At 40.2% G+C, this 15,550-nt stretch overlaps 1 protein-coding gene and 1 long non-coding RNA gene across 2 annotated transcripts in view; both read left to right on the top strand.

Moving 5' to 3' along the window:
• The window catches only part of Zwint (ZW10 interacting kinetochore protein), a 451,143-nt gene that overhangs the window by 337,481 nt on the left and 98,112 nt on the right, over positions 1-15,550 (top strand). The window lies entirely within an intron of this gene.
• On the top strand, positions 3,626-10,438 carry LOC134483786 (uncharacterized). Its single transcript, XR_010060783.1, has 2 exons — positions 3,626-7,018; positions 10,261-10,438. It is a non-coding gene; the product is annotated as an uncharacterized LOC134483786 (long non-coding RNA).

The raw sequence follows: 15,550 nt of genomic DNA, 5'->3' as shown, positions 1-15,550 counted from the left end.
CTCCTTCCTTCTCTCCTCCTCCTCCTTCCTTCTCTCCTCCTCCTCCTTCCTTCTCTCTTCCTCCTCCTCCTCCTCCTCCTCCTCCTCCTCCTCCTCCTCCTCCTCCTCCTTTCCTGGACCTCAGGTTGTAAGATACTGCTGCTCATAATTAGGGTGGGTCTTTCCTTCTTAATTAACTCAGTATAGAAACTCCCTCAAAAAAAAAATGCCCAGAAGATTGTCTTCTGGTGATTTCTAAATCCTGTTAACTTCACAACAATAACCAGCACACTCAGACTTTACAACAAGAACAAGAATAAATGTAGCCACACAATAATTATGAAAGCTGCCTAGAACAAAAAGATCGAAAGTCACTGATGGGTTATTGGTATTTTCTAAGGACTATATGTATGTTCTTAGCCCACATTTACCTTTATAATGCAATGAAAGATATATTTAGATAAAACTCCTTTGAATGCTCTCCACAATAATGGTATTTTTAAATGATTACACGTATTATCAAGCATGATCCCTGGGATGATCAATGGCACTTTAGCTTTCAAAGTTCTGTTCAGGCCTAGGTGGCAATGTCTTTAGGAAAAATCTACTACCATAGAGAAAATAAAATGTGCAAAGAAAATAACCTCACTCTTATTTAGAACTAAAGATGAGATGATTTGATTCTGTCATAGTTAATTTACATATTAAAGTATATAATATTTGCTTATTAATCAATTTATTATAATTATTAAAATAACCAAATTGTGCAACTGATTCCACTTCCTTGAAGCAGAGGCAAGAGGTCACCAATGGTATTTAATTCATTAGAGAGGAGTTTAAGGTAATCGTTTAATATTTTTGTTCTTCCATAATTGATGTGTATTGTGTTCCAAATGGTGATTGAGTTTAACTTTGTTTTTTTTTCTCGGAGCTGGGGACCGAACCCAGGGCCTTGGGCTTGCTAGGCAAGCGCTCTACCACTGAGCTAAATCCCCAACTGTGATTGAGTTTAGATGCCTTACTTCAGGAGTATTAGGCTTTGTTCTTCTAGAAAGAATATCTTTGATGAAAGTAGAGAGAAAAGAAAGTTCTCGATCCAAGATTTGTTTGCATCTAGAAGAGAGTGTGTAGGTTGGAACCAACAACAGGAAACTAAGAAACTCAAGGGAAGCAAACTTGGCAAGGCTTGGAAAACATTAGCTGCACCATGTGGTGTAAGTCCCCACCAGCAGTGTCGTGAGAGGGCAGGCACTGTTTGGTGAAATCAGGACAGCAGCCTGGCTGGACTTTTATGTAGACTTTCGCTTTACTCCCCTCCCGGGTTTAGATGCTGACGTGAAAAGTTTTGCTTTTGGATCTGGTAAGGAATTTGATTACCTTAGGAAGCCATGGTATTTATTTAAGCACGGGAATTATCATCTGTACAACCAGATTGTCCACATTCATTTTGAACATTCTGCTTGGATTTTCGTTATAGCATCCCCAAGGAGTGTTTGCGACAATGCGTGCAGGTGCTTTCCTCCTTGCGTCCCTCTCTCCTCTGTGTGAACTTCTCTCCTTCAGTCTTCTGTGTTTAGGGTTGGATTTTCTTCCTCATGCAAAGTGCTCCTCCACCCGGATCCAATGTTTCAGCCTGTTACAACAGGGAAGCTAAGCCCTAGCAGGGAAGTGTTCTCTGGTTTATCTTTTGCCACGATCACTGCTGCATACAAACCTCTTTGTGTTTACGGGAATATCTGATTATTCAGATTAGGCACTGGTTGGTTATGCCACCCTAAACTAATTTTCTTTCAGTTTAGTCTGGAAAACTGTAGTTATTAAGAGGTAAATAACATTTAATAAGATGCTTGCAGATGCAACATTAGCATTTTAAAAAGCACAGTCCATTCCTTTTCTGCCACCTCACTGCAGTCCACCCTCTCTTGCGAGACACAATAAGGCCTTTAAAGCAGCTGTAATTGTCTCTTATCCCCTGGGCTCAAGGTAGAGTGAACAATTTGTTCCACCATAGCTGAAACAAATACGGCATCCTTTCTCTAAGATTCTTGTCTTTTTCAAGGTCATTGGCGGTTCTCGGTATTTTTTTTTTCTTTTCTGAGATTACATTGTCTTACTGTCCTCCTTGTCCACTGTAAGAGTGTTTTTCTGAGACCCTGGGCTCTTAGACTGAATTCTCTGACCTGAGGTTGGCATCTGCTTCTTTGCTCCTGCTTTTTAGATACATATTTCTTTTTTCTACTGATGTATCGGCTTTTTCATTTAATGAGTAGTGTAAGCTATCCAGGTCAGGAGATGGAATGTTGTCTGATGGATATGCCATTTTCTCTCAGGGACTTTTCCATGCAAAGGGGTCAAGCTCACAAGGTTTAGAACAGTGTTAGTGACATCTGTTCAGAGGGCAAAGCTATTGGGTTGCATGGCCTTCGCTACTACAGTTCTGTACCGACTGGTTTACATACTTAACTCAGAATTCCAGAGAGCAGGGATAGCACCATTAACTAAAATTGTCACAGACCTTCAGAAGTATATGGAGTGCTTCTCAATGCACTGGGCACATGATAAATAGCCCATACTTTGATTTTTGTCTATTATTTGACAACGAATCTTTTCTTTCTTTTAAACTATCTATCTACATGTATCTACCTATCTACTATCTATCCATCTATCATCTATTCATCTATTTATCTATCATCTGTCTATCATGCATGTATCAATCAATAAATCAATCATTTATCTATCAATATATTTATCTGTCACCCATGTATCTATCATCTATCTATCTCTATATCAATCATCTATCTATCATCTACCTATCTACCTATCTATCCATCCATAATCTATCATCTATTCATCTATCTTCTATCTATCATGCATGCATGTATCAATCAATCAACCTATCTATCATTTATCTATCAGTCTGTCATCTATGTATCTATGTATAATTCAATCATCTATCTATCTCTATATCAATCATCTATCATCTACCTATCTATCCATCTATCATCTATAATCTATTCATCTATTTATCTATCATCTATCATGCATGTATGTTTCAATCTATCTATCTATCTATCTATCTATCTATCCATCTATCATCTACCTATCTATCTGTTCATCTATCATCTATTCATCTATTTATGTATTATCTATCATGCATGTATGTTTCAATCAATCTATCGATCAATCTATCTATCATCTACCTATCTGTTCATTTATCATCTATTCATCTATTTATTTATCATCTATCTATCATGCATGTAGTATCAATCTATATATCATCTACATATCTATCATCTATCATCAATCAATCAATGTATCAGTCTTCTATCTATCTATGAAGCAGCCTCTCTTGTGTCCCAACTTGCCCATGAACTCTCCAAATACCTTAGGATCACCTTGAACTTCCCATCATTCTTCTCCCACCTCCCAAGTGCTAGAATTCTAGTCCTGTACCATCAGGGCCTGCCACAGTACTGGGGACCAAATATAGGGCTTCCTGTATTTTAGGCAAATGTTCTATCATGGGATCCTATTTCCACTCCCTCCCTATCTGGGTTTTATGACACTGTACCAGTCAGGTTTTATTGTTGCTGTGATAAAAGCTTACAGGCTCCAGTCTCTAGTAAAATAAAAGATGGAAGATAAAAGCTTGCATGCTACAAGTCTGTCAACAATGGAAGACAAGGCAGAAATTGAAGCAGAGACCATGCAGGAGTGTTGCTTCCTGGCTTGCTGCCCATGCCTTCCTCAGCCTGCTTTCTTATAGAACTTAGGACCACTTGCCCCAGGATGCTGCTGACACAGTGGGCTGGGTCCTCCCACATTAATCAGTACTCAAGAAAATGTTCCACAGACATGTCCACAGGGCAATCTGTTGGAAGTATCGAGAATTCGCCTTACCATGTGTGTCTAAGCTCGTGTGGAGCTGTGAAGTCTGTGGCATTCACTATCAAAGCCTGATTAGCTCCCAAAAAAGAATAGAGCTCTACCATTCATCACGACTTGCTTCCTATATTCCTGTATCAGGAGACAATAAACCCCCCCAAATAGGCAAGGAAGTTCACATTTATATCTGAAGCGGTCAGAAGCGAATGTCCATCTTGGATTTAAAGTTTAACACATGATAGGCTATCTCACTGTGTCCCTAAACGAGTAAAGCTCCTCACTCAAGATTAATATGACAGATATACGTTCACCCATGTCAAACATTATAGTTGTTTTATTTTCATTAACATTTCCATAGATCACCTTAAATGTCACTTATCTAACTGACAAAAATAACACCAAGAAAATGAATTACAGAGAGACGGAGGAGTTTTAACTGGGAGAAACCAAGTGTGCTCTTGTCAGGACGCTAAACGGCAGGGAAAGGCTCAGCACCAAAACCTCCCCAGAGAGCTTGGACCCTTTGCAGTTAGTTCTCTGGCTCCTTTTCTGCCTCAGATATACTTTCTCAAACATTCAGGTATGGGGCTGTCTGATCTGTGGTGTACCCCCCTTTAATTTTTAGTGATAAATGAACAACTCTCTGGGTTTTGAACTTTAGCATCAATAAAATCCTGCTGAAAATCATCTTCCCTTCTTTCTTTACATCAGCAGGAATTGTCAACCGCAGCCGAGGGCTTGGCAGGCTGCCTGTGGGCGTCTGATGGACTGTACTAATGACTCATTAGGCTCCCAAGTAACACCTGTTATTAGCATGCTAGAGCCGACCAAGGGTTGAGTCTGGAGACAGGCTGTGGGGCTGGCTTCAGTCCTGCTGTTTGACAGGCATCTGTAGAAACCTCCACGGAGAAGGCATATGTACATCTGGAAATTCTGTTTCACCTGGCTTGGTAACTTAGGTGGTTGACATAAGAGCTATCCAGAGCTTAGACCAATGGATTCCTATTTAAAACTTCCAAAGACCCAGACACATGTCTTTTATGTGCACCGAGCAGGTAAATCTAATTGTTTATGTCTAGCTTTTGCCCCACCATAATGGAATGATCCCAGAGATGTGTCTCGTAGCTTTAGTAGTTAAATGATGATGGATGAATGGAAACATGTCGTGTGTTCGTTAAGCAGGAAATATTCAATGCGGGGTGGGGCTGAGCACTGACCCGGTAATTGAAGTCATTCAGCGTCCTCTTAACTCCTGTCGATCACGCTGCAATGATGAATTGGGGTGTGCAATTAATGTTCAGGGCTCTCTCTGCATTTAGCAGCATCAAGATCACCTTCAGGGATAGTAAACTTTTCAGTGGAAAGCTGTGATCTGTGAGAAGATCCCATAGGTGACTGCTACATTTACCATGTAAGTTATAGGGCCAGATGGTCAGGGACTTCTGCACAATCGCAAACACTAGCTTTCTTCTAGAAGGAGATCAGGTCTCATTGAGTTTTCTCCAATTTATACCTATTGCCAATATATTAAAATAGGAGGGGACTGTGGATGTGTCTCATTGATAAGGTGTGTTGTATAAGTGTAAGACCCCAAGCACAATTCCCATCACCATAAAAAGAGTAAAATAAAAATACACAAATATGTGGAGATAGGTAGATAGATAGACAGATAGACAGACAGATCTTAAAGTTATCCTGAGCAAACTTTCAGCCACACTCTAAGCACTGTAGAACCACAAATTAAATTTTGTTCAGAAGTAAGCCAGAACAGGAAAAGACCAGGATTATAGAAGTTTGAATAGTTTTCTTACAGGATGCTCATTCACTGGGGTGGAGTTTGGGAGAACACCAAGAGGCAGGAGAAACTGTTTTCTGTCTCCATCTATGGGGCAGTGTCATTTTATTGACCTTCCCTGGGAAGTGTGTGAACTGTATAAATACAAAGTTAATCACTCACACCTAAGATTTATAGTTTTTGACACATATAAATTTTGTCTTAGTAACTTACTTCTAATGTCCTTTATTGAGTCTATAATTCACTATTTATATTTATTAAAATATGAATGATAACTTATATTTGCATATTTCCTAACAAAAAGTCCTTGTGGTTTAAGATTAAGTATTTCTTTTAACACTTATCATAAATTTAAAGTTGGGTAAGTTACTGATAGATGATTGATAGCATTACATGTAAATATCATTTCAGGAATGTTGGCCTTCATTTTAAATTAAAGTTTCATGATTTTACCTAGTTTGCTTAAAACTACATAATTATTAAATAACACTAGGAAGTTTTTGACCCAGGTCTCTTTCTAAGTAATATATTTTTCAACATGGTGAAATTAAGTATCTTTTGGAACAAACACCATTAAATTTGTGTTTAGTAATTAATTAATCTGTTCTCTTAATGAGTAGAAAATCGTGGCCATCTTTTCATACTAAATTGATTAAAGCCTTTTTTCTCCCTAATAGTATATTATGACTAAGTATACAAACCACTTAATGTAGCTTCTGTGACCTTGGACGCTTGGCTTCTTGCTAAAAAGGAAGTGACAGTTATCTCTAAATTCTATGTTCAGTTTAGAAAATTAAATGTATGGAGGTCTTGGACAAGAAATACATATATAATTTAGAGGACCACCGGGAAGAAAAAAAGCCAGACTTCTCGAAGTATGGTAAATACATGTGATAGAATATTATGATCCAGCCATTGAAAGGAATTAAGCTTTGTTGCTGCTGTAACGGGCTTGATTTGAGCAGTAAATGATATCATCAGAGAGCCAAGTTTGCTCTGTTCTGCTCTGTTCAAATCAGCCATGACTTCCTAATAATGCCAGCTTCACCAGCACATAACCTGCTTGGCAACAGTAGCTTGGCAACAATCTGGATCATAAAGAGCGGAAGGGAGACGGGTTGTACCTTCTCAGACTTCTTTAAAAGGTATAATCTCCAGTGCTATCTCAACCTTTCCTTCCTTGAACAGATTAACCACCAAGATAGTGATTACCAGCAAGTGTTTCCATAGGTATCTAAAGGGCATCATGGTACCACTCTGCTAGTTAATAAGTTTCATCAAACTTCACCATGAGTTGGAAAAGTCTGTATCTGACAGATAGGAAGCCCCAGCTCATTCAATCCTGGCATCAGTAAAGAGGTATGGTTTGGAGACAAGGGTGTCAAGTTTCAGATCCCACTGTGCTTTAGAAGCTGGCATACTGTGTTCATAAACAATGTGGATTTGCACTTTGGGTAGGATGTTAAACTTTACAGCTTACTTGCCTCCTGACAACCTTAGTCCTGCCTCTAGCAGTACCTCCAACCATGGATGCCAAGACTAAAATCTGTTAAAGAAAAATTAGATGGAGTGAAAGCTATCCACCTGTGAGTGCTCAAATTCCATGAACATACATCTTTGTGCTTCCCATTGTGTGAAACCTCAGCAGGGCTCTCCCTTCTCATAAACATACTGGAGTCCAGGAAGAATTATATCACATCTGGAGTTAAATGAAAATGTGACTTATTTGAGCTATCATCGTGGACTCTTTTTACAGAGTCTGCATATCCACCTTAGAGTCATTGCCTATGCTACAAACGTCTACTTGAATAGAAAAAAGAAAGCTAACAAAATTGTATTTAATTGGGAAAGTTGATGACTGCACTAAGCAGCCGTTACAGAAATTATTTAACAATATTTATAAGGCAGAAATCCAGGCCAAAAAAAAAAGTCTCTAAAATTAGGTTAGAATGACACAGGCTAGACCTCATTCTGCAATGAGACTTGCACCAGTATGTTAGGACTGTAAGCTCTAGTCTTATGTATGGCAAGCAAGACGACCTTGGGTCCCAACCTTGGGATCTCTCGCCAAGACTGATTCGGTTAGCACAGGTGACCTTCCAGGTGGAGGATGATCTATCAACCTCAGATCTCTTGTGCAATGCTATCCAGGAAGAAAATTAACCTGCAGAACATAATTAACATTCATGGGTAATTAATTACTCCTTCAGGGAGAATGTGCTCATTTAGAAAGCTTGATTAAAACACACACTTCTTTAATTTAGTAAGGTAAATGGGGAAGTTGGAAATAGTTAAATGGCTTTTGGATGCGATCTTCCAACTTCTGGTGGTTATCCTGTGCTAGATTTCTAGCTTCCCTCTTTTCAGAACTGCATTAGTCCGCTGGGGCTTGTGTGATGAAATGTTATGTATATACTAGGTAATCCAATGACAGACACTTATTATAGTTCTCAAAGCTGGGAGTTCAAGACCAAAGTGCTAACAGACTTAGTTCTAGGTATGAGCCCATCTATGGCTTCCAAATCCTATGAAGGGAAATGTAGTTCCCTGTTCTCCTGTTGCTGAGATCACTCTGAAAGAGTTCATTTGAAAATGATTCCCTCCTGGGGTTGGGCATTTAGTCAGTGTAGAGCGCTTGCCTAGCAAGCGCAAGGCCCGGGGTTCGGTCCCCAGCTCCGAAAAAAAGAAAAAAGAAGAAGAAAAAGAAAAAAAAAAGAAAGAAAAGAAAATGATTCCCTCCAAAGCCACACCTTCTAATGCCACGACACTGGGTTTTAGGACTTCAAATTACAACTAAGAGACAAAAACATTCTTACCACAATAAGGTCCCAAATTAAATTGGACTTAGAGCCAGGAAGGAGGGCAATGTTCAGTGTACAAGCTCCACATAAGGCTAGATGATACATAATGTACATAATGTAAGTATCAATTTAATAATATGCTCACGTAAGTTGAAAACTATCTGCCAATAAGCTGCATGCCTGCCACAGTTAACACGGTGTGCATTTTTTTAAACATCAAATGATATTCTTAGTGTGGGTGAGCATTTGAGAAACTCACAGTACGAACGAATATGCCATAAAACAACTGAATGGTTTTCTATGAAATCTTTAGAAATCAAAACCAGACTTCAAAGGAAGGGTTGGAGCAGGAGCCCCCTGCAGGCTCTGACAAGAAAAACTAGGTCCTTCCTGGAGTTCTTGCTACACCCTGTCCTCTACAACTTGTGTCTCCAAGCTTCAGTTACATGACCGGCTACCCCTGTCCCTTAGAGCTATAATTCCCCATTTATCTCCTACAGAGGTTCAGCTGCTGGGTCCAAAAACCATTAAATCTATGATAACCGCATTCTTATCAGTTACATGTATAACTCTATTTTCAAATGTGTTAAATTTGCATGTAACTAGAGGAAGGCACCACCAGCAGGGATCCTTTTAAGAGATACCATCTGAGAGATTCAAAGCATGCATGCCTGCCCCAAATCACTTAATCCTGGCATCAATAAAGCGATATGGTTTGAAGACGGGGGTGCCAAGTTTCAGATCACACCATGCTTTAGAAGCCAGCATACTTCATTCATTAAACAAAGTGGATATGGAGTTTCAGTAGGATGTTAAACTTTACAGTGCACTTTTCTCCTGACAACCTCAGGTCTGCCTCTAGCATCCAACCATGGATGCTAAGGCTAAAATCTCTTAAAGAAAAATTAGACGGAGTGAAAAAGCGATCTATCTGTCAGTGCTCAAATTCTATGAACATACATTGTCGTTGTTTCCCATTGTGGGAAACCTCAGCGGGGCTCTCCCCTCTCATAAGTATACCGGAGTTCAAGCAGAATTATATATAACTGAATGAAAATGCAACTCTTTGAACCTTTACTCTGGACTCTCTAACTAGAACTCCATGCCCACTTCACGGTCGTTCCATATTCCACAAATATGCACTTGAATAGGGGAAAAAATAAACGCCAACAAAATCCTTGAGTTAGTTTAAAATGGCATCATTACTTGCAAATATTATGTATGAATTCGGATAACTGCCAAATACCTATTTTTCCATAACAGAAATAAATGTGTTATCCCCCTTCCAAGATTTCCAAGGAACAAAATGTTAGGTCCAGCCATTTGACTTTGAATTGATGCTTCTTGTAGCAACAAAGGTCTATGACAATCTGGAAGGATTTTAACCATTTATTTGATCTGAAAAATGAACATTCAGTTCCTATGTTTACATATTCTTTTCTCTGCTCATTTGTTCTTTGCTAGGCAATGCTTTGGTCCCCAGTAAGCAACTGAAGAAGAAAATTGCTCTTGCTTTTGTAAAGTACTGATACATTTAAATGATAATTGAAGGCTGCTGTCGAAGGTGTTGGGATATAGAATATAGCACCCAGTGCTTGTGGTTGAAGACTGCAGGGTAGCAACTGAGAAAATAAATCATGTATAAAAGTAGCTTTAAACCGATTACAACTGTACAAGAGCTTCCCTGCCAATAGCCCTCCCCATAAATGCTGATATTTTCTGGCTTTTTCAGGGGTATTGAATTCGAGTTTTAGACAAAGTCATTACAGTTGACCTTTTCCGTTCTTTCTCTATGTCCAGGAATCAACTGTCTCCTAAAAGATTTTTGCGGTAGGACTCGCAGCTGGGAACAGAGTTTAGGGGAGAGCACGAGGGAGATCTGCATGGTTACCCTTAGCCACAGCAGTGCCACCACACTTCCAACGAGCATCTAGAGAAGGAAATTATTCTCCTAAATATAAACGGTGTCTTAATCTGATCAGTATGGAAACGTGTTTTTTCAATCGCAAAATAGCAAGTAATAAGTATGGAAATATTCAGGAAGGTCGAACATTTAAATGGCAGTGGATTTCATTAAATAAGGCTGAGGAGACACAGTGAATCTCTGTGGTGAACACCATTGTCACCGGAAATCGGGTCCCTGGAAGAAGGGTCTGAGCTCAGAGGGACACCGGAAGACATGACCTGGGCAGTACAGGACTCTCTGTAGCTGATGCCATCCAGATTCTGTTCAGCAAAATTTGACATTTTCCTAAACCATATTGTCATTTGAGGTCTCCCATGTCATTACCTCTTACATTAGTCTCTTTCACAGATGTTTCAGTTACTTCCTTGTTTAAAATCAACTCATGAAAAAGACAAATCACCCCCCCCCAAATAATACCAAAGATCTTCAAAGAAGTGGTAGGAGGGTAATGGAAGAGAAAGTGAAAATTTTCTTGTTAATTTTTGAAATTTCATTTTATTTTAATGCAGTATTTCTATGTTTTGGGGAAAGTCATACAGTCCAATACTTTGATGATATTCACAGTTATATTCTCCCTAACTCCTCCCAGATGCACACCACCCTGCCGACTTCCTGTGGTATCTTTTTGTTTTAATAACTCATCTAATCTGGTTTGTGCTTCTCCTGCACTCAGAGGTAGGAGGCCATTCATCGAAGCATTGCTAACCTACCAAGGTCTCACCTTTAAAGAACACCCATATTTCCTTCCTCCAGTGTCATCAGCTGTCAGTAGTTCCTTCAGTCTATGTGTACCTGAGCCCCTCCCTCTCTTTGTCATGCTGGAACGTTGACTGATTTGATCTTGGGCAACCACAGCTGTCGCGAGCACATCACAGCTCCAGATCTCCCTGGATGTAAGACCATGTTTCACTCTGATCCCCTCTGGCTTCTGTCCTCACAGTCTTTGTTCCCCCTCTTCCAAGCTGGTTGCTGAGCCTCATGGGGAGATCTGTGAGGTGACTGTTCCGTTTGTGACTAAGCATTGTACACTGACTCTTCACTTTGAGTAGCCATGAGTCAGCCTCAACTGTACAAAGAAATACATTTCTTTGATGAGGTCAGAGAATAATGTTCCTCCCAGAAGCCATGAGATGTCAAATAAGAAACCCAGAGACAGGGATAGAATGCTTCTCCAAGAGTTGTTGGGGCCTCTGAACACCCTCCCCCAAAACAATACATCCCATTGGCATTGTTCTGTGTGACTCCTCTTTCCCAACATATTGATGTTAAGACCCAATGCTGTAGATATCACACACTTTGATGGCGGGACATATAATAACCATGGCCCTATTGCCTGTGTCTTGCTACTTAAGGCATTATTGTACTTCACAAGGTTCATAGCTTCCTAAGACTTTGCCTCAGCAGCTCACATAGAACCTTCTGATATGGTGCTTGTCTTAGGGTTCCCATTGCTATGAAGAGACGCCACGGGAAAGGCAACTCTTATAAAGGACAGCGTTTAATTGGGGCTGGCTTACGAGTTCAGATGTTCAGTCCCTTATCATCAGGGCAGAAGCATGGTGGCAGCATGTAGGCAGGCATGGTGCGGGAGGAGCTGAGTATCTGACTCTTGTTCTGAAGACTGCTAAGAGAAAACTGCCTTTCAGGAAGCTAAGAAGGAAGTCTCAATGCCCATGCTCACAATGACATACTTCCTCCAAGAAGGCCACGCCTATGTCCACAAGGCCACACCTCCCAATAGTGCCCCTTGAATAGGGCCAAACAGATTCAAAACACCACAGTGCTCACTAGGGTTTTTTCACCTTGATACAAACTATGGTCATGTTGGAAGAGAAAACTTCAACTGGGAGAATGTCTCTATCACATTGGCCTGTAAGAGGGTACAGTACACTGTGGGTGGTGCCTCGGCAGATGATCCAGGGAGGTGTTAGAAAAGCAAGTAGGCTGGGCGAGCCACAAGAGGCAAGCCATTGAGTAGCATTCTTCCATTGTCTCATCTTCAGTTCCTGCCTACAGGTTCACTCCTTGAGATATTTCAGTGATAGACCACAACAGGTAAAATATAAGTCATAGAAATACTGCTTTTGGTCATGGTGTTTGCTAGGTCAGGGCCCAGGAAATTGATTTCTCAAGGTGACTGACTACTATCGTATTGGCCTGCTCCAAGGGATGAAACATACATGGGACTATGATTGTAGCCAAGAACCCGTGGATGTGTTCTCAGAAGCCCCAGAAGTGAACCACTGCTCTTATTCTGCCAAAGGGATGGTATCACAATTGTTCTTTAAGTCCATATTCTATATCCATGGTATACTGTTTAACTATTTTTAAAAAAAAAAAAAGAAATAATAAGACTACAATGAGGTACTAGGTAAACGTATCCTAAAGTTCCACAAACTGGCAGTGTTCATATAAAAACATCATGTGCCAAAGAACTTTTAAAGATTTAATTAAAATCTTGCAGGAGTGTCAATCTTAATATAATTAAAACATTGGGAAATCTCCCAAATGCTTTACACATATGGGTAAATACAAATCGTATTGACTGTTACTCTTTGTCTCACTAGTTAACCTCCATGCAGATCCACCCTTTGACAATTGTGGCTAACACACTCTGTTCTATTTTGCTATCAACATCGATATAGCAGTTGAACATTAAAGTTCACATTCTCCCCCAATTCTATTAAAGCTGAATCCAGCTTTAAGGGGAACACGTTTGGATTTTTGTACTTTTCTTGATTAAAAATAGAACCAAGATGTTCATATTCCCCAAGCTTCCTTTAAGAAGCTATAGCTGTAGTAATTTTATCTCACATCTATGGTCCTTCCTGTTGTGCAATCTTGGGAGCAAATCCTTCATGTCTGAGTGCATAATTTTCAAAACCTGTGAATTAAGGAAAATAATTGTTGTTGGTTCCTACAGGACTTACTGTGTGGATTAAGATAATCCTCAAAAGGAAAAAGCTTAGCACAATTCCTGAACCATAACGTGAAATAAATATAGCCACGGCTGTTTACCATTGCCATGTAACAAAATGTGCTGAGAAGGAAGCTCTTCTGAGATCCTTGACCCTTCCAGACACACAGATGTGCATCTTCAGATAAATGTCCCCTTTGCGTTGACGTGCATGGAGCACTTAGTGATCAACTTTATCCAACTTTGGGATCTAGTTTTTCTGTCACTCAGAGATACTTAGACTGTTGTGCAGTAATGAGTAACTGACAGACATGGGAGCTTAACAGAGACACAAATATGTATGTTTCCTCAATAAAGCCTACTGTGGATTCAATGATCTCTCTCTCTCTCTCTCTCTCTCTCTCTCTCTCTCTCTCTCTCTCTCTCTCCCTCTCCCTCTCCCTCTCCCTGTCTTTCCATCTCTTTCTCCCTCCTCCTCTGTCTCTGTCTCTCTTTTTCCCTCTCCCTCTCTTGCTCCTTCTCTCTCTCTCTCTCTCTCTCTCTCTCTCTCTCTCTCTCTCAATGTGCCTCAGGTGCCAGGCCTGTCACTAGAAGTGATGAGAGTTTTGTCCCTTTGGACCCCCTCTAATTAGCAAATGTCTCCTGACCATTCCATGTCTGCAAAGGGCATACAACACAACCAGGTTACTTCTATACTCCACACATTCACCACTGTCCCTGCAGGGCAGCAGGAGTCAGACTACTCATTGGTTTATCCAAAGGATTTTTCTAAAACAGTTTAGTACCATCAAGAATATAATGTGTGTTTTGCTTACCTGTTTTTACTCTATTTTGTCTACATGTAACTGCCTTTTAATAAAGTTGGAAGCAATTCAAAGCATTTATTATTTTCCTTTGATTTATTCATTCATTCAACAAATGCATATTGGGAAATCCGCTATGCGCCCAGTTCTGGCTAAGTAACGGGAGGAAGAAATGTTCGGCCCAGTCCAGTTCTCCCAGGCATCTTGTTTCTGTTGTCTGGCAAGTAGACTAGATGTGAATGGAGTACCCGTGAGGCACAGGAGGAATGTTCTTCAACATGTGCTGCTGGCATCGATCCAGAGAGAAAGTAGCATTAACAAGGTAATCTGAGGTGTGGGTGCTTTCTCAGCCCGAGGAGTGCAGATGGCAACATCTTTGAACGGAACAGAGGATGATGCACATAGCAAGAACTGTGTGGCTAGACCTCAGAGAAGAACCGTAGCTCTACCTGCCCAGGAGTAGGCATCTTTAAAGAAATCACAGGTATACAGGGAAGGGGAAAAATGAAAAGTTTGATGTCCTGAGACAGTATTGATGAAATCATATCGAGAGGTAACTTGTAAGGGAGAGAGGGTAGAGGGACATACAGAGAAATTAAGGGTGGGGTCGGAATAGCAAATCAAGTGACTTCAGAACGAAATTTGCTCAGTGAACGTTTTGCATCAATGTTTATGCTGTGTTAATTTTTTTTTACAGAGGAACTGTGTTTTGGGTGCTTTTAAGAGTGTGCAGGAGGGCACCTCCCGGGACCTCTCTCCATCTTGGTTGTATGGGTTTTGGTAGTTTTATGGATCAAGAATGCATATTATGTGTTGTTTCATATAAACTGTCCTTCATACAATGATTGAGTTTCTATTTTTTAATTATATTTGGCCTTGTGTGCATGTGTGTGTGTTTGTGTGTGTGTGTGTGTATGTGTGTGTGTGTGTGTGTGTGTCTATGTTTGTTCATTTGTGTGTACTTGTGGAGGCAGGAGTTCAATGTAAGGCATCTTTTGAAATTACTAAGTATCTTATTTTTTTTTTTTTTGTGGCAGGGTCCCTCTCTGAGGCTGGAGCCCACTGATTTGGACAAACTGCCTGGGTAGATTCACTTCTGTATCTGTGCCTCCACTGCTGGGGTTGCTAGCATGAACAGCAACTCTACGTATTTCCATATGTGCTGGGAGTCTGGATTCAAGTCCTCATGCTTGTACAGGTGATTTTTTAGCTGGGCCATTGCCCCAACCTCTGCTTTAACCAACAATTATACGTTTACTATGTAATGCCTTGGTTTAAACAATTTTCTTTTTACTGTGCAAGCTTCTGAGGAACCTTCTGTGCATTCCAGCCCATTCGCCTCTGTATCCACAATACTGCAGCTTATAGAAGCCCATCTCTTCCTCTAGTGATATTTTAATTACT

This window comes from Rattus norvegicus, chromosome 20 (genome assembly GCF_036323735.1).
Source record: "Rattus norvegicus strain BN/NHsdMcwi chromosome 20, GRCr8, whole genome shotgun sequence".
Classification (NCBI taxonomy): domain Eukaryota; kingdom Metazoa; phylum Chordata; class Mammalia; order Rodentia; family Muridae; genus Rattus; species Rattus norvegicus.
The sequence above is the reverse complement of the archived record's forward strand: the minus strand, read 5'-3'. Positions and strand labels throughout refer to the sequence as shown.